Raw genomic sequence first — 20,017 nt, forward strand, 5'->3', positions numbered from 1 at the left:
CAGGGATTGCTTAGAATAGTTAGTCTTTATGAGACTCTAACTGGCTCAGAAAACCTTAATGAAGTAGGCTATCTGTGACCAATAACAGTCATTTATTTTTAACTCTGGCTCAAGTACCTTTTACGCACTTAAAAAGCAAGTAAGAAAATCAAACCTCAAAATTATGAAACCATCCTTCAATGGCTAGGAAATTCATAGCCAGGTTCAAATTCCAGATCTAATTTCAAACTCTCATTCTTAACCATTCCTAACACTCTCACATCAGAAGGCACAGTTTAGGAGCTTGAGAAATGCACTGAATTATTCAGCTTTCTATGTACAATTTGTAGAATATAGGATTACAAGGCAAAAGCCACCAGTCAACAATTAGGTCCCCTGTCCAGCTGCTGTGATTAGGGAATACAAATTACACAGCTGGTTCTCTATGACCCTGGATGTGAAAAAAAAAAAAAAGCAGATTATTTTTCTGAGATTTCTTGGCTTTCATACAGTTCTTAGATTCTTCCAGAATGAAAACTCTCTATAAAACTCATAGATAGATAGATAGATACATACATACATACATACATAGATTATATATGTGTGTATATATATATACTCATAAAGTGGTATTAAATTAAGCCAGGAACAGCAAATAGCTGCTCACTCATTCATCTTTGCATCTGTCTACTTCATCCATCTAATAACTCATCCAACAAATCTTCACTGGCTATCTATTTGGTGTTGTGCTTTGTATTTGGAATGAAGATGGAGTAGTGCTAATTTTTCAAAGTTCTCAGGCTACACAAGAAACAATGTTACCTCTGTAAATGATGCTCTAATGGAAGATTGACTCCAAAAATTGAAAAAATGAGATCTAAATTTAGAACTGGAGTATAAATTCTTCAAATTCTGAATTGCTCTTTTCTTTTTCTTTTAAATTGGACCTGGAATGGAGGAATGGGAGGAGCTTAACATTCAAAGAGAATCAAAGAACCTAAAGCTTATTACGAGTTTCCTAAGTACATATCAAACACTTACTAAAGACTTCACATAGATAACATCAATGACCTTCCCCAGTGAAGGAGCTAGACAAAGGACCCAAGTAGTTGATGGGTTTGCAGCCCCTAAGGATGAACAACAATATGAACTAACTACTATCCTCAGAGCTCCCAGGGACTAAACCAACAACCAAAGATCACACATGGTGGGACTCATGGCTCCAGCAGCATATGTACAGCAGAGGATGGCCTAGTCAGTTATCAACAGGAGGAGAGGTCCTTGGTCCTGTGAAGGTTTATGCCCTATTGTAGGGGCATGCCAGGGCCAGGAAATGGGAAAGGGTGGGGTTGGTGAGCAGGGGGATGGGGAGAAGAAATAGGGTTAGTTTTTTGTTTTTGTTTTTGATATTTTTTCGGAGAGGTAACCAGGAGAGAAGATATCTTTTGAAATGTAAATAAAAAAATATGTAATAAAATAATCAATGACCTCAATAGTTACGACAACCCCCTTACTCTCACACTATAGATAATAACTTGAAACTCCACAAAGGATGGGTGATCATAGAATTTACACAGCTTTCAGGTGACAGGTTTGAAGCTTGTTAAGTAGATGGCTCTATTGACTTTTTTTTTTGTTTTTGTTTTTCGAGACAGGGTTTCACTGTGTAACTGTGGCTGTCCTGGAACTCACTCTGTAGACCAGGCTGACCTCAAACTCAGAAATCCGCCTGCCTCTGCCTCCCAAGTGCTGGGATTAAAGGCATGCGCCACCATTGCCTGGCTGCTCTATTGACTTTTAAGTTTCATTCTTTTTGTTAGCACCACTCTCCTTATAGTCTCTTCTAGTACAAAAACAATAACATTTTTCTTTCTCAGCTTGCTTATTTGATATTCCATTGTATGCACTTAGCAACTCTCTCATGTTCAGAATGTCGTCCTTCCAACTCTATACCTGCTGGTCTTACTTTGTCTTCCTGACATTCTCAGTGTAAGTTTGGAGTAAAGGAATTGCATTCTTAAGATGTAGATTCATGTTCTTGCAACTTTGACTCCAGAATCTACATATGAGATCCCAAACACTTCCCTTGGAGTCCTAATGCTCAGAAACCATGGTCACCAGTGTAAAGCTATTGATTCACTCATCAGTTTATTTTCTCATACAATTATTTGACAGTTTTCACTTGAATCCAGGTACTTTCTAGTCGCTAAGCATGCAATAATGAGGGAAGAAAAAAATGTTCTTGCTTTGACTGATTCTTAAAATACAGTTGGAAAGGAGAGCAGACATGTGTTGCCAACTTAAGCCAGCATTTAGCCAAATTCAGGGTCAGCTGAAGGCACAGGTTGCTCCTGTGTGCTGTTTCTATGGCTCTTCAGCTGACACTGCTGTCTTTTCTTTTCTAAGCCCCATTTGTAGATCTTTCTTGCTATTATGTAATCATCCACTTGGTTTTTATATTTATTCATTTGTCCATACATTCATCCACTAAATAGCCAAAACCAAGCACAATCATTTTCAGTAACACATTTCATTTAACATATTATTACATGCCTGTTTTGTGCCATGCACTCTGTTTAGACTAGACATATCTCTGATCAATCGCTGACTTCATTTCCCCTGTATTAAAGAGCAAACAGACAGGAATCATGGACACTATCATACAAGAAAAGTGCCATGCTATCAGGAGCACAATAGCATCATGGGAAAGCTCAGGAGTGGTTCTAGCCTGGCTTGAAAAGAGAAGATGTGTTTTTAGAGTGAAATCTACACAGAACTGAAATACATGGAACATTTGCTCACTTCAATTTGCCATGGCTCATAGGTGGAAACCAAGCTGTGTCCAGTGAGAATGATGAAAACAACTGTGAATGAGTAAAGAAATGAATGAATGAACAAATGAATGAAGACAGGTAGGGAAACTCATAGATATACAAGCTCAACTGCACATCAAATGTAAAACCTTAAAGTAGAAATAATGGCATTCTGGCTTATCTGTCTAGTTTGTACATCTATTTCTTTATTATTAAGTTCTCAATTATTACACAAAAAATGAGTTCATTATGATAGTTCCATATTCCTATATTATTACACTTTGCTCATATTCATCCCATTACCTCACTCATGCTTTCCCAACTCTTATTATATCTATCTACATCTCTCTCCATAACAAGTCAGTAGTGCACACATTGAAGCATAATTCGATATTTGAAAAAAAAACAGCATTCAGGATTTGTCCTCCTTTTTCTATCCATTGTTTGCTTTTCCAATAATACTCCATCCATATATTTCTTCCGTCCCTCAAATAGCTCTTCTTTGTCTTCCATGTCTGTTTGTCTATCTATCTGTGTTTCCAAAAGGGAACTGTAGTATGTCCTGAATCTGGCTTACTTTGCTCAACGTGATTCCTCAAGTTCTATCCAGTTTCCTACAATTGAAATCACTTTACTCTTTACTTAAACTGTTCTCTTATTACCATAAAACAAATATTCTCTGGGTTCCTTAGTCTGATGCCATAAAGATTGAAGTTTATGTTATTTCACCTATTTTATATTACATATAAGTAAGGAAACAATTGAGTTTTTATTTTCTATGTTCTCTCTTCAGGAAATCTGCTTCAGTGGGTGTTCTTGTACAAATTTCCATGAAAGCACAAATGTATGATCATTTATTTAGGGTCAATATTGGTAAATAGAATTGTTGGCACATAAGCAATGGAACTTTTCCATTTTAATGGATTCCACATATAGCATTCTGAGAATTCAAATTGTTGTGCACCTCATTAGATTTTTTCCCTCATTTCCATCCATTAATTTACTCCCATCAGTAGTTGATATAATCATGGTACATTATAGCATAAATAGTGAATTCTGGCACACTAAAACCTGGGATGTCTTACACAAAGGAAGTCTTATTTCTGATGGATGAAGAGTAAGCACTTGATGCTTGAAACAAGCTTCCTCTTTTTGTTGAGATGGAGATTTGAATTTCTTTTTAGTTGATCCTGAGTGAAACTTGATTGGATTGTGAGGTACCTAAGACATTAGCAAAATATGCTTCTAAGTGTAATTAATTGAAGAGGGAGACTGACTCTGAAATGGGCTGCACTGTATTCTGGGGGTATAGATGGAGTAGGAAGAGAAAAGGAGAAAGCCTAGCACACGTACTTTCTCTGCTTCCCAGCTTCACAACACAAGCTGTTCCCTGGTTTTTAACAAGGCTTGCAATCCCACACTGTCCATTCTTACTCTTTGATACATTGAATGCTTACATTTGATACATTGTCTTTGCCCTCTTGGTTCATTTAATGACTTCTCAATGACATATCTCATTCTTAGTTGAACATCTTTTCAGATATTTCCTGGATATTCTTATTTCTTGTTCTGAGAATCGGTATTAATATCTTTAAGATAGCATTCATCTTTCATCTCTTCATATCACCATCATCCCCTTTATTAAACAGAGATTCTAAAGTCAACCCTCCCTCACTTCTTTCAGTAAAGTTAGGATCAAGGTGAAATAGGGAGTCAAGAGGGAATGAGTATTCATGAAGTGGTTACTCTGAGTCATTCTTTATGGATTGATATATTTATTCAAAAAGTTCTTTATTGTACTCCCTGTGCTGGGAACCAGGCCATGTTCTGAAGATAAAATAGGTAACTAGAGCCAATCTGCTTGCTGCCTTCGTAGAACCTAAATTTAGTCAATGTGATAACCACTCTCATGTGTACTGGTATAAACAGCAGCATTTCTCAGTATCAATGTTGACATCACTACCATCAAATAGTAAGCACCTCACGGAAAACCTTAGACTTTTTATAAGTCTACCAATAAAGTCTAGGTGCTAGTACATCTGATATTTAGATGAAGAATTTAGAGGCTCAGAGAGACAGCCATGAATTCAAGCTTCTAAAATTAATGGGGCTCTAACTGCAGTGTCTATCTATTTTCCTGGTCCCCACTCCCAAGAGCTGTACCTGGCAAAGCTACAGACTATAAGCATTGCTGTGATGGCTGACAAAGTACAAAGCAGTATCTTGATAAATGGAGAAACTGGATAAAAATAGTTGATTCTTGATTCCAAAAGCAACAGAATAAGAAAAAGAGGAGTGAGGGTAAAATCAGCCTTTTAACATTTAAGTAAATGAAGAGGAGGAGGATTAAGGAGGCACAGACACTGTCAGAACAACAAGGTTTCCAGTAACCCACTTCTGGCATGCAGGATTTGGGCTGGACTTTTCCCCGCCTTTACCAAGCAGTATTTTACCAAAGCTCAGAGGTGCTGCCTAGCAAGGTGTAAGGTCACTATGATGAGTAAGAACTCTTTCTCCAATTCCAGAATGTGTACCACTATTCTTAGGTCAAACCAAGCATAGTGGGCAATAGCTGACTCTGTAGACAGAGCAGATAGATGGCTCTGAGGGCTATTTCTGGGTCCAACAATCTGTTGAGAGTTCCCCTGAGTTTGTAGTGGCATTAAATACATCTAATTCCAACTCTGGAAGAATTAAGAAAACAGAGACTGGCATGACCTTACACACACACAACATCCCAAAGAGTACAACTGTTGCGATTCAGTGTTGGATTAGAAGAACAGAAATGGTAAAGTGCATTATACTTAGAGAAAGATAGGGAGCTGGTACACCAACGATGTGCTAGTCCAGGATCAGGGAGCTGGACTCTAGCAGAAGTATTCTACTACAGTTATTTTTTTCTATGTATTAAGGTTGTTGTGTCTTTATGTGTATACTCAAAATTCCCATCTTTAAATGAAGGAGCAGGTAGATGGCTATGAAGATAATTTCTGGGTCAGACAGAAATTACTACTGGGACTTACATTGAGTTGACAGATTAGGTCTTTGTAATCCTACTCTGTAAGAATGAAGAAAGCAATGGGCCTTCAGTAAATCTGGATTCTAGATTAGGCATAAATCAAAACCTAGAACCATCACTTCTTTCAAGGCTTTACATGCTGTGTTAGACAACAGTAGTATGCTTTAGATATATTTTTCATTAGTTGTAGGGGATGGCCAGTATTTACCTCCTTTTCTTCTGTCCTGAACATCTAGTACAAAGCCAGACATCGAAGAGAAGATCAATAAATGAGAACCTATCCTCTGTGGCACACCAAAAAAAAAAAAAGGATCCAAGATCCATAACTAAGGTTGTGTTTAGTATATCACAGTACATTAAATGAAACTCATAAGGATGAACAGGACACTAAAGGATCAAAAGACCAAAAATAAAAGGTTTTCCTCTCAGAACTTCAGTTTTCTTTTTCCTAAAGTGAGTGGAATGGGTCACATGTGTAAGTCGATCTTTTATTCATTCAACAGTCACTTAATTACCACTGTCTATCACACTTTGAAGACTAGCTTTCTAGGAGCTTAGTGTCATCAATATGAAAACTGGACTAATGAACAAAGGATTATAAAACAGAGGGAAATGTTCTGTTAAGGGAATCCCACAGACTAGGAGTTGTTCATTCTGCTGTAAGAGTTAGTGAGAAGCCCCTGTGATGGATTGCATTGTCAGTGAAGGTCCATATGGTTTATCCAGAGAGTGAGGTTGAGGCTGCCTCCTTATGATGATAAAGGGTGAAACTAAGAAAGGAGAGTGTGAGCTGAATTACCAAAGAATATATATATATATATATGTATGTATGTATGTATATATATATATATGTATGTATGTATGTATATATGCCCATGTATTCTCTGTATGTGTGTGCTGCCTTTATCTCTGCCTGCCTGTGTCTCTCTCCATCTCTCTGTGTCTCTGTGTGTGTGCATGTGTGTATACACATGCATGTATGTGTGTTGCTACTAAACAAACTGGACCTGTGAGACCACCAGTTTTCATCACCCACTGATTCTCAAAGTGTAGTCCAATATTCTATAAAGGTCCCCTGGGGGGCAGTAGGGTTAATCTTCCACAGCACTAATGCCTCTAACGTTACAGGGCTCTGGCTTTGTTTGCTACCCAGGATTAATCATTCACTCATGGGCTTTAATACAAGCCAGACACTACCTCCCCAGGCCTCATGCAAAGCAGTACCATTCCATTTCCATCCTGAAGTCTGCTTTCCAGTTCCTGCTGCCAGAGTGGGAGACAGGGTTTTATTATTTTTTTTTTAATTTTTTTTTATCCCAAGAAAAGATTGGTAACTCATGTAGAAACCTGTTTATCAAAAATGTCAGGGAGCTAATGTACAAAAAAGCTACTGATTTTTTTTCTTGTTTTTTTTACTTTGTTTTCTGCTACACTGGAATCTGCCATCAACTTGCTGTGTGATTTGGGATGACTTCTCTAGACTTGGTACCCATCCACAGTAGAATACTTTGAAGGGTTGAGATCTTTGACCCTGATCTCCACAGTTTTGTGTAATTTGACTGAGCTTAAGTTCTAGATACACTCTTTGTCATCAAAATGTTGATTACTGGTAGACAGCATTCTGAGATACTCGAATCTATTATCTAGACATTAGACCCAAAAACTCTCAGACCTAGAAGGAGCACTGAATATCATCTACTCCAAATTGACAATTCACAAAAGAAATAATTGAGCCAAGAAAGACAAGATAACTTCTTTAGTCATTTGGTGGAGACGAGCACTCAGGGCTTCTGACCTGCAAGTTCCTTACCCATACAGCAAAAGTGATGGAGTCTGGCCAGACACTGCAATTCCAATAGGAAGGAACACAGCTCTTCCTGATCATGGTCTTCTGTGGTTACTCTGTCTGCAAACATAGAAAGTTGATGTAGTAACCTCATGGTAGCTGGAGCAGGTAAGGAGCTGCATAAAAATAAGAAAAACATATGTGTTCAAGTTCAAGATCCATGCGGCCTCCATGAGTCCTCATTTCAAAACAAACTCAACCTTGTAGGTTCAAGCCCTCCCCACCCCAACAGAAATGTAGCTTCCTGCTTCTAAGAAGCAGGACTTACAAAGTGGCTCAGAAGAGTCTGCAGACATCAAATAGTTCTTACAAAATAGCGTTTTGATGAGTTAAGTGTAAATGAATCAGAAACATAAGGATTACATTTTCCCCAAGCACACATGGGTTTCAAAATTGAGGGGAAATGTAGCCTGCTAACAGCACGAGGGCTTTCACCGAACCCAAAACGTCCGTGGGGATGGTGGGGGCAGAGAAGAAAGGGAAGCCCAGCCCCCAAATAGTTTTAGATCTGGTGCCAAATTCAAAAAATGCTGTTGGGCTTGCCCTCTGCCAGTAATAAAATTGCTGGCCACCCAGAAAGGCTATGGGGAGGAGAAAGGAGATTGCTTTTCCCACTGGCCCCCTAGTCCTCAGTAACTCCTCAGAGCTGCTCAATCACCAGCTGTCACTGGGTCCCTTTGCTGGACTGGCTGGCCCCAACTTGGCCTCGATTTTCACACTATACTGCATGCCTTGTTTACATCCAACTGTATCTGGTGTTTTGGCTCCCCAAGCCTTTGGCCATCAAGCTGCTTGTCAAGAGCCTCTGCTCTATAATCAAGTGACCTGTCTATCACCAGCAAAGTGTTTGGGGAAATTGTCACATACCTCTTTCAGTTCCCTTCAGAAAAAAAAAAAGAATGCCCCTTGAGAATGCTTTCCTCTCTTTTACTTTAATGCTATCCAGGTGTGGACTTTCCGCCAAAATTGTAAATATACTCCATTCAGATCTCAGCATGACACAAATGAGCAGTAAAATCACAGGATGCCTGTTATGCCAGGACCTTAAGCTCAGAATCTTTTATAATTTCCACATTGTCTCTCCATTCTTCCCCTTATGTTTTATTTCACTGCACCAAAAAAAGTTCATTTCAATTGGTGGTAAAAGATAATTAAAACAAAATAACAAAGGCCTTGGCTGCAAACTGTTAGTTTTATTAAATTTGCTACTGGGCTTTAAATTGGTACCAGGGCAAAGCTTTGGACAATTATATCAAAGGCTGCTGGAACTGTGTGTGTGTATTTGGTCTTTTCTGGGTCTTACATGAAGTAAAAAGCAGCTTTATCAATATGAAAAGAATGAGTTTTGCATTACCTGTGTGAGAGATTCTATCCTAGTCCCATTGGGAAGGGATACAAATACTCAGGAGAATCTCAGACCTTGACATCTCTTTCTTCATTTGTTGATCTCAGATCATGCATTGGAGTCTACATTGGTCAGCAGGAGAAGTAAGGTGATAGCGATTGCAAAACAAAACAAAGAATCTTTCTTAGCAATAGGACCTCAGGCACCTGTGTAGAAAGGATGATGTCTTTTAAGTGCCTGGACTAGAAAGGAGGAAGGATGGAGGGAGGGGGATTCTTGATCCATGCAAAGGATGGGTTTTGACTCAGTACCTCAACTACCATTAGCACACCTACATTTTGAGTTTGATAGCTACAGGTAGGGAAGAATATCAGGCAATCACTGTATCAACCCAGTTGCATTTCAATGGAATCACGAACATGACTGGAGATCTGTCCTTAACTGTACACTTTGACTTGATGATTGTAGTAAAAGATTCCTTGTCTTGTGGCTAAGTTGAAGGTTCAGTCTAAGTGAACTATTCTTTGCTTGCAGGAAACCATTGGACTGAGCACAGGGTCCCCAATGAAGGAGCTATAGGAAGGGTCCAAGGAGCTGAAGGGGTTTGCAGCTCCATAGGAGGAACAACAATATGAACTAATCAGTACCCCCCACCCCAGAGCTCCCAGAGACTAAACCACCAACCATAGAGTACACATGGTGAGACTCATGCTCCAGCTGCATATGTATAGCAGAGGATGGCCTTGTCAGTAATCAATGGGAGGAGAGTCCCTTGATCCTGTGAAGGTTCTATGCTCCAGTGTAGGGGAATACCAGGTCCAGGAAGCGGGAGAGGGTGGGTGGGTGGGTGTGCAGGGGAGGGGGAAGGGATAAGGTGTTTTTGGAGGGAAAACCAGGAAAGGGAATAACATTTGAAATATAAGTAAAGAAAATATCTAATAAAAAAAGAATTACCTATGCCTTGGTTTATATCTTTCTATTGCTCAAAATACCAGAGTTAATATTGATATCTTCTGATATTTTCCCTCTATGTATTGTTTCAAACTATTAATTTACTTAGTAGGTAATTCTGGAAAACTGTTATGTGCCAGACACTGTTAGAAACTAAGCTCTAATGATGATATAACTATCACACTATGTGTGTTGCATCTTTAGCAAGTAAATAGAATTCTAATATGATAGATATAAAGAGATCGTTTCTCTAAGACAAGCACTAGGAACTAAAGATTCATATCAGAAACCCATTTAATGCAGATGCCAAGAAAGAATTCTATCTGATTCTCTCACTCTTCCTATCCATGGTAGGATCCTGTTTTATGGTCACAATTTTCAAACTGTACAAACTTGTATTTTGACCACATTCGACTTAGCTTCTCTCCCATGTTTCTTTCTGAACTATTTGAAGTCAATGACAGTATCTTCATTATGTGTAATTTGTCTTTCCTAAACTCCATGGTGTATAATTCAATAAGGACAAACTAAACAGACAGAACTGATTTGTCCACAATCACAGCAAAGTTAATGAAAGAATCATGGCCACTTTTCCTGACAATTGATCCAGGACCAGTTTCTTGGCCTGATTTTTAACATACTCCTTCCAAAGAGAGTATTTTGTGCCAAATCTTTAAAAACCATACTACCACCAAACTCCCTAATAAAAAGTTAGATCAGAACATCTCCCAATTTAAAGTAGGCATAGAACTTGCCTTTAATTCTTCATAGTGTTAAACATTGGAATTAAAAACTTTATGACAATTATAAATGAAAGTCTTGAGAGTATATAAGTTTACTGAGTGCTAAGAAAGACATTCTTTTGGTAGACTACTCTGAGCTTAAACATCACTCCATGAGGTATGGCATGTTATTAGAGGTTTTAGCTCTCTTTAAATAAAGGATATGAAAATACCTATTATAGTGTCAAACTTACGTCTTCTATTCAATAGACAACATTTCTTCTCTCCACAAGCAAGGTGTCTGTACTGCTACCAAAGGAAATTATCATCAAGTCATTGCCAGGAAAGCCAAGTCCTTGTTCTTTTGAATTAACTTCTGATCTTTCTGCGGTCACGTGAGCACAGAACACTTCTTTGTGAGAGCTCATCTAGGATGCTCTCCTCATCAGCGCAGGCAATAGTAACCTTCATCAGTAAACGCTGTACCTTTTATATGAGGCTAAATGTGTCCATTTAAATACATTCCCTTCTAAAGAACACCTTAAAGACACACTAATATTTTTGTTTGGTTGGATAGTTGATTTGGTTTGATTGCTTGTTTGTTTATGTATTTATATATTTGTTTGTTTGTTTATTCATTTAGAGACAGAATTTCCCTATGTAGCCCTGGCCCCAGCTCCATAAACCAAACAGGTCTCGAACTCACAGAGATCTGTCTGCTTCTGCCTCCCAAAAACTGGTATTTTATTAAAAGGATGTGCTACAACCACCCACCACATTTTATTCACTTTATATCCCAGGAATGGAGAGTATCCTGGGATGGCTAAAGGAATGCCATATGGTAGATGAGTAAATCAACTAATGAAATGGTACATATATATTTGTTCAGGACTGGCAAAAAGAGTACAGTTAGCTAGATTAACTCTTATGTACTGATGAACATTAAAGATTAACTTGTATTATAAATTGATGATCTTACAGTTAATTGTATGTTTCCATGTATTAAAAGATAGATGTAAAGATATTTACTTCACAGGGTTATGATCAGAGATTTTATTCTTAAAGTAAATTATTTTACACAAATCTTTAATTTATATTAAATAGTAAGGAATATAACAAGGATCAATAGTCAACCAAAATAAGTCCCTGAAAATATCATTCCTCACTCTAAAGGTGTGCTTGAGGACTGGAAATCAAGATTTGTGGTAGAATAGATGTCTAATAGGCAAAAGGACCTATATTCAAGCACCAACAACATAAAAAAAATATTACTCTAGCCGGGCAGTGGTGGTGCATGCCTTTAATCCTAGCACTTGGGAGGCAGAGGCAGGCAGATTTCTGAGTTCGAGGCCAGCCTGGTCTACAGAGTGAGTTCCAGGACAGCCAGAAATATACAGAGAAACCCTGTTTCGAAAAAAAAAATCACTCTACCAAAACTCCAAAACATTAGGGTGACATTTATTTTCTTATAAATATCTATATAAAATATAAAATAGATGTCATTCTGTGTTGAAGATCTCTAAATAATTTTAGAGCCATAAAGGGGAACACGGATTCTCTTCAAATGTTGTTATCTTCTGAGATTTATTGTTGCATCAGTCCATGGCACACTAATACATGTTTATCCAATAAATCAGCTAGAATATATGAACAAGTTAATGGTCTTAGCATCTAACTGTTTGGCTCATACCTTTCTTTTAAATTATTATATCCTTGATTGCAGAGAGATCATTGAGCTATCCTTAGCCGCAACTTGAAAATACAAAGCACATAAAGATTCAATGGTATCCTAGACAATTTTTAATTCCACAAAGATATTTGTTCTTTTAAATGTAATCATTTGGTAAATGATTATTTTTTATTTTGCAAATACAGATATTTAAAATTTACTCTGTGCAAGAAACAACTAAACAAATCTCAACAAATATTAAGGAATTAGTATTTATAGAAAGTGATTTTTACATTTATTTTTAGCATATGATTTCTGTTAGGATACATATAAATAACTATCTAAATAAAAACTGTAAAACTTTTCAACTGATGAAATGTATGACCAATGATTTTATGTAAGATATTATTAAACAGAATTCAGTAATGTATTGACATCCACAGACTCATAGAAACATACATACTGTGTCAAAGCTGGATTATTGAAGCATGACAGATTATTTTAATAATAGATCATCTGCTATTATACTCCAAATTACTAAATTAATGTACTGAAATTTTTAGTATATATACACAATATATATAACAATATATAAGTATACATATATACATATATTGAATATACATTATATATATGTATATGTATAATGTACATGAAGGATAAGGATGTAGCTTGGTAGGAGAATTCTTTCTTAGCATACACTAGGCTGAGCCCAATCTTTAGTTCTTGAGAAAAAAATGTATCAAAGGAAATAAGTAAATAAAGCTGTCTTTCATCTTCTGGTAAGACTATGGGGACTGCAACAACATATTATTGGAATTAATGAAATAGTCTATGACTACTTCTAAACATGTTTTAATTATATCTTAATTATTTTTATCATCTCTAGAGATTTGGCATGTGTATATTTTTGTATATAGATAGAACTACAATTAATTATAGCATTGACATATATAAAATATCTGTTAGAAATGTATTCCTAAGAAGCAAAATCATCACAATTTTTGTCAAAATGCTTTATACTGTTATAAAAAGAATACTCAAATATATGAAATAATAAGCTATGTGACTTAAATCAGAAACAAGCATCTCAAATACATCTATGTATTCAATGAAATGGTAATAAAAATCTCACTAGACATTAAAACACAGAAAATCTTATAACTCAATAAAAGGGCAAATTTTTGAAGGAAAAAAACAAAATACAGAATGGATTCATAACACAAATCAAGATCTTTATAAAGATACATAAATTAAGATAGATTGCTACTGACAATAGGACAGAAAACTTAGGTTCCAGTGCTGGGGAAATCATTCAATAGGTAATATGTTCTCTGTACACATATGAAGACCTTAGTTCATTTCCTCTGCACTCACATATAAGCTAGGCACAGCAGCTGCTACTTTCACCCCAGAGCTGAGGATGTAGAAGCAGGCAAATTGCAGCAGTTAACTGAGTAGCCATTCTGGATCAGACAGCTCCAGGTCCAATGAGAAACTCTCTCAAAAACTAAGGAGGACAAGCAGTTGAGAAATATTATCTGAGACTGTGCTCTGGCCTCTATAGGCAAGGACATGTGTGCATGGTTATATATATAGATGCACTCCCACAATAAATAAATAAATAAATAAATAAATAAATAAATAAATAAATAAAAGACCAGTGAAATGAGATAATCTATATATAAATATGTATTTAAAAAGGCAAACTATCTGCTAATTAAAAGTAAGTAGAGAGTTAGGAGAGATAGTTCAGTGGTTAAGAACACCTATTGTAGAGGATCTGAATTCAATTAACAGCACCTGTACTGAGCATTCATAACAACCAGTAAGTCCAGCTCCAGCGATTCAATTCAATCTGGAGTCTGTGATCACCTGCACTCATACATACACATATCTCATCACTAACAAACACATAGGCACATAATTTAAAATAAAATAAGTATTTAAAAAATTAAAGAAGCTATTTTATGATATTGGAACACTAATCATGAGAGAAATAAAACTTACTATCCAACAAAATAGCATAAACACAGTACAATGTAGGAATAAAAGACCTAGAAACTGTATTTTTAAAGTTGTAAGTTTTAAATAATTTTTATGTAGTATATACAAGTACTCTACACATTAATACAGAAAAGCAGATTTTGAAAAGGCAATAGGATGAGCAGACAATCCATGGGGCTAGAAATGTATGAGGCCAACAATTATATAAAAAGATATTCAGGCTTATTAGTAATGAAGCAACAGCAAAATAATACAATAATTAAATATAATTTAATAACCGGTTGATTGGCAAAAAACTAAATGTTTGGCAGAATTGAGTGCTGGCAAAGACAGAGGCAACGGGAAGTCTGTTGGTAGGCTTGCTAATTGGTGCAACCATTTGGGAAAACAATTTGGCAACAAGTAATAAGTTTGAAAATGCAAGTACTCCTTGACTAATAATGCTATTGTTTGGTGTATTTCTTTCAGAAAACTCTTGTTCTGTGTCCACAGGAATGTGGACACAATTGTTTAAAGCAACATTGTTGAAAATAACAAATAAAAATATTAAATAATAATGATATTAAAAGAATCAACCTAGGTTCCCAATATATATATAGAATGACTGATGAAAGTGTGACTTGTTTATAGATTAATACACTTATGGTGCTGAAAATAATGAACATAATCTGCTTTTGTACCAATGAGGATATTCTCAATACCATGCAGATAGAGAAGGCTACAAGATGACAGATACAGCATTTAAACCTCTTTGATTTAAAATACATAAATCAGTGCGCATGTACAAAAGTATGAAAATGATATAAGGCAACTAGATATAGAAATAGAACACAGCCCAGTTTAACAATTTGATAATAATGAAGAGGAAGTCTGTGTGCATTTGTTGCACTCCCCACACTTTTCTGTATAATTGAAATATCTTCTAATTAAAAGATCTCCAAGAGTTTCTATGAGGTCTCTGGCACTTCTCAGGACTGAAAAGTGATTGTTTCCTTCCTTGCCTATTCTTGGCTCCATGCTTGTATCTGAAGTGCCCAGGCATTACCCTCAGATTCTTAGCCCCAGGCTGGACCAGGATGTTTAGGATCTTCCTGAGCCAGAGGCAGCCTAGGTGGTCTCACCATCACATCTTCCAGCTCAGACAGTCTGGGTGGTAGGTTTTGACCTACACCCATTCTGACTACAGAGTTTTAACTGTAGTAGCAGTTTCTAACCTGTATAAAAGTCCAAGCTAGGAAGATAGAAGTACACATTCCTCATTAAATTGGAACTATAGATTGAAGACCTGAGCATCATATTTCACCCAGATTCTATTTCATAGATTAATACGTAGAGGCTCATAGAAGTATGAGCTTCCCAGCATTGGGTCAGCAACAGTATTTAAAAGAGAACGTGTGTCTTTTGACTTCTAGATCTTTCCAACTGGACTTCACCTGTAAACCCTTTTAGGTTGCAAGTTCTGTCTTTTGATTTCCTGTCTGCTGTATTTTCCACAGCAGGAAGCTTCTGTGACTGGAATAAATGCTGTCTTCGAATGTGGTTATATAGAACTGGTTCAAATTTCTACCCATGGCAAAAATCTATAATCAGGTAGCTCATTCTCTCCTCACTGTGTTAGTCTCTTCACCTGAGGAAGAGAATGACAATAATAACAATTGCTCAAGGAATGTTTGTTATGATTGAAACTATGCCCACTAAGTATAACATACTGTGTCTGGCAAGTAGGAAACAAATTGAAACTATAGTTATAGTTGTTTTTCTAAAAGGAAGAGTTTTAAAGAAAAATAATCAGCTTGAAAGTAGAGACTATCTTGAGACTCTATGAGACATGAATGCTTTTATATGGAAACAGTTGAATTTCAGGAAGATAGAAGTATACATTCTTCACTAAATTGGAACTATAGATTGAAGACCTGAGCATCATATTTCACCCAGATTCTATTTCATAGATTAATAACTAGAGGCTCATAGAAGTATGGGCTTCCCACAGCACTGGGTCAGCAACAGCATTTAAAAGAGAACGTGTGTCTTTTGATTTCTAGATCTTTCCAACTGGACTTCATCTGTAAATACTTTTAGGAATAATCAAGAGCTTCAGAAGTTTTCTGATATAAACAAAGTAGGATCTTGTTATACTATAAGTTGGGTCTCCCTACGACTCCTGTCCAGTACTGCCTTACTTTTCATTCCATGTTTTCATAGAGTAGGGGACAACAGTAATATGTTTTGTTTCAAAAGTCAGATGTCAGGAATTGTAATGACTTGATTTTAAGTTTCTATAGGTTGCAATTCATCATAATATTAGTTATATAGAAGTCATTTCAAATATTCATTTTAAAATAAATATCTAGGTGTTTAAAGCTAAGGATGCTTAGATATCTTCTGAGACTTTTATATTCTTAAGAAAATGCTATCATAATTTAACCAAGTTTTAGTGTTATTATACTGTATATTTAAGAAATATCCCCTATCAACATAAATTATTAAATAGAGAGAATGGGGGAGATAAAGAAAGAGAGGGAGGGACAAAGACAGACAGGAAGACAGACAGAGAGACAGATTCTCAGGCCATACTCCACGCTGATCTAGCATTTACTAGGCAACTTGAGCTAGCCTTAAAATTGTGTCAACCTTCTTGCCTCAGCCTCCCAAGTGCTGAGATTGCAGATATGAGTCACCATAACTAGCTTTATGACATGAGAAGGACTATTGTGGAAACCATGCCAATGATAAATAGAAGCATTTTCCTCAATAATTGAAAAATGCAAACCTTAGGCAGGTATACCATCTGAGATATTTGTACTGGAGCAGTGACTAGGTTTTAAAAAGACTGTTTTAAAAGGACATGCAAAGGAGCCTCAATATTAGCTAAACTCATCACGTGTAAATTTATTAGCTAAAAATACAAAAGTCATAGTAGATACAGTTTGAAAACTGATAATTAATATTAATATGGATTAGTGGATTTTTAGTGATAATTAAAAGGAGAATTCCAAATTCTGTGAAAGAAATCAGAAATGGTCAAAATAAAGACACCTCAGATGAAATTCTAAAGTTTTAGTTACATAAGTAACTAAATGACAGCTTCAAAAGCTTCAACTTAATAGTAAGCTCCAAGAGTGTTGCGGAAGCTTCTAGTTGGGGGGAAGATAGAACTGCTAGAAGAGAGAATGGTGGAGGCGGGGGCGGGGAAAGATAGGCTGGAAAAACACCTTGAGTTTCTCCCCTGTAGCCTCTGAAAGGACAGATCTGACACTAAAGTCCTGCTTTTAGACCAGCTGAGGTGCAGATTCTAACCTCCACCAAACCAGCAAAGTCCTCAGCACAAACCAGTCTGTCTTTAAGATAAAAACAATTTCAATTTGTAAAAACAACATTTGTTTAGCACTAATTTTGGCTGCCTTAAAGAAAAAGAAATGTAACTTTATCACAGGAGATTCATAATCATTTTAGTAACAATTGGAACTCCCAACTGTAACTCCTTCACTTTTTCATTGAAGGGGTGATTACAGTGTCTGTGTCCCTATTGGGGAACTTAGGATATTATTAGCCCATGACTGAGAACAGTTATTAGATTTCAAGGAGTGACCCAAGAGGCAGACACACAGTTGAGAAAAGAGCTATGGTCTTCTCTCCCATACATACTGTGTATGCTGCTCCTAGGTAGCTCACTGGGTAGATGTTATTAAAAGATGAACTTTGCCTCAGAACAAGAGCCTGGTTTGTAAGATTCCCAGAAGCTGGGGTGGGTTGACTTGAAAGAAAGTGAGATGTGTTGGCACTGAGAGCTTTTTATCACCTAAAGGATGCTGTACAAGAAAGGTAGACTAAGCTGCTGCAATACCAAAGGCAGATGGTAGCTCCGTATTCATGAGTTCACATCACCAGGGTCATATATATATATGAATATATACACATATATATACACATATATACACACATATATATACATACATATATATATGTGTGTATATATATATACATATATATATATACATATATATATATATATATATATATAAAATCTGACTCTTCATCTCCCCCATTAAAGACTCTATAAGATAACTCCAGTAATCAAAACTGTTGCTAATTAACCATTAACCATTGGTAATAATAGGTCAACATTTTCTAGCTATTCATTGTAAGCTAGGGCTACTTTCTATGTTCTCACATTTAAGCTGTAGGAAAGCTGCGAATACAGGTTTAGAGTTAATTTTAAATAGGCTCAGAATGATAGAAAAGAATATCATGTGGCTTTCTGGATAAAAGTGATAAAGCCAGAACACAAAAACATGTTTGCTTACCTGCTAGTTGGTAATTGCCAAGTCATAGGAGGAACATGGCAAGAAAAAGCTACAAATAAAGCCAAGATAGGGCTTAGAAGGAAAACATCCACAACAGATTAACCCATCACATTAAATATTTCAGCTACAAATCATTTGTCATGTCACACACAACAACTTGAGAAGCACTGTTCATTTTGGCAAGCTTTTCTACAGAAGAGCCCCATCTGTTCAGATAATGAATATAAGTTTTTTGTGGCCCATGATGTCATCTGAAGCAAATTTCTTATTGTATTTCAAAACATAGACTGATTTGTATTTTATCTCCATATCTTAGAACTAGGTGAGTTTATAGTAGAGCTTATGTATCTTGTTAGTCTCTCACTCTCTTCCTCTACTTCTGGGAGAGTCACTTATTAGTCAAGATGTAGATAAAGAGTCAACAAAATGAGTATTCTGGTAATGTCATTCTGAGTTTGCAATTCTGCCATCATTTATCTATTCAATATCCCAAAATATCTGAATTGTCCCCCTGGATGTGCATCACCATACCTCTTACAGAATCTGCAAAGTTCGGTTTGCCCTCCACATCAGTAACTGCTTCAGTGATACTCAAACATACTCCCTTTGGGGATGATGAGACTACTATTTTCATCAAGGGTTTTTTTTTCCTCATAAGGATGGTTCATTGCTCATAAAGTTTATTACTACATTGAGTGTCAGGAAATCTTCCCTCTTCATTGTTCACGCACCTGTTATCTTATTGGCCTTGTCCAAACAGCTCCCACATTTCTTAGCAGCTGAAATAACAGATGGACAAGAAATCTTGAAATTTCCTGACATCTTCTTTCTGTTTATGAAATCTTCCTCCTTTCACCCTGGAATGTCCTCATTAACCTTTTGTGTTCCCACCCTAATGGTTCAATTTTTTATGATAAAAATAAATAACTAACACATAAGTCAATGCATATGAGGACTAACATATTCTTTTGAAAATGGTCTATTGTAAAATATTACTGGAGATTTGGTCATGTACAATTGACACAAACATGCTTTTGTATTAGAGGATAATTGGCAATACCCAGGTTCCTAGCTGAGGAAGTCTGGACAGGCCCTGGAAGTCTTAAGCCAGAGGAGAGACACAGTTTTGGCATGTTGGAAATCTGGCAGGTACCAGCCTCTGGGGGAATTGTTATTCCAGAACAAGACCCCTGTCTCCAAGAGATGTGGTTATTGGACAGGCCTGTGGGGATAAAGGAGAAAGAATATAAGATGTTATTTGATAACATGCAATTGAAAACAATTGGCTTAACATCTCTATGCCTCGGATTCGTAATCTATAAAAACAACATAAAAATATGAGTAGCTATGTAAGGTTGTTTT

The 20,017-nt window shown here is 36.5% G+C and overlaps 1 protein-coding gene across 1 annotated transcript in view; it reads left to right on the forward strand.

Annotated features, from left to right (window-relative positions):
• The window catches only part of Pappa (pappalysin 1), a 228,720-nt gene that overhangs the window by 85,326 nt on the left and 123,377 nt on the right, over positions 1 to 20,017 (forward strand). The gene's annotated exons all lie outside the window — the stretch shown is intronic.

This window comes from Mastomys coucha, unplaced genomic scaffold (genome assembly GCF_008632895.1).
Source record: "Mastomys coucha isolate ucsf_1 unplaced genomic scaffold, UCSF_Mcou_1 pScaffold18, whole genome shotgun sequence".
Lineage (NCBI taxonomy): Eukaryota > Metazoa > Chordata > Mammalia > Rodentia > Muridae > Mastomys > Mastomys coucha.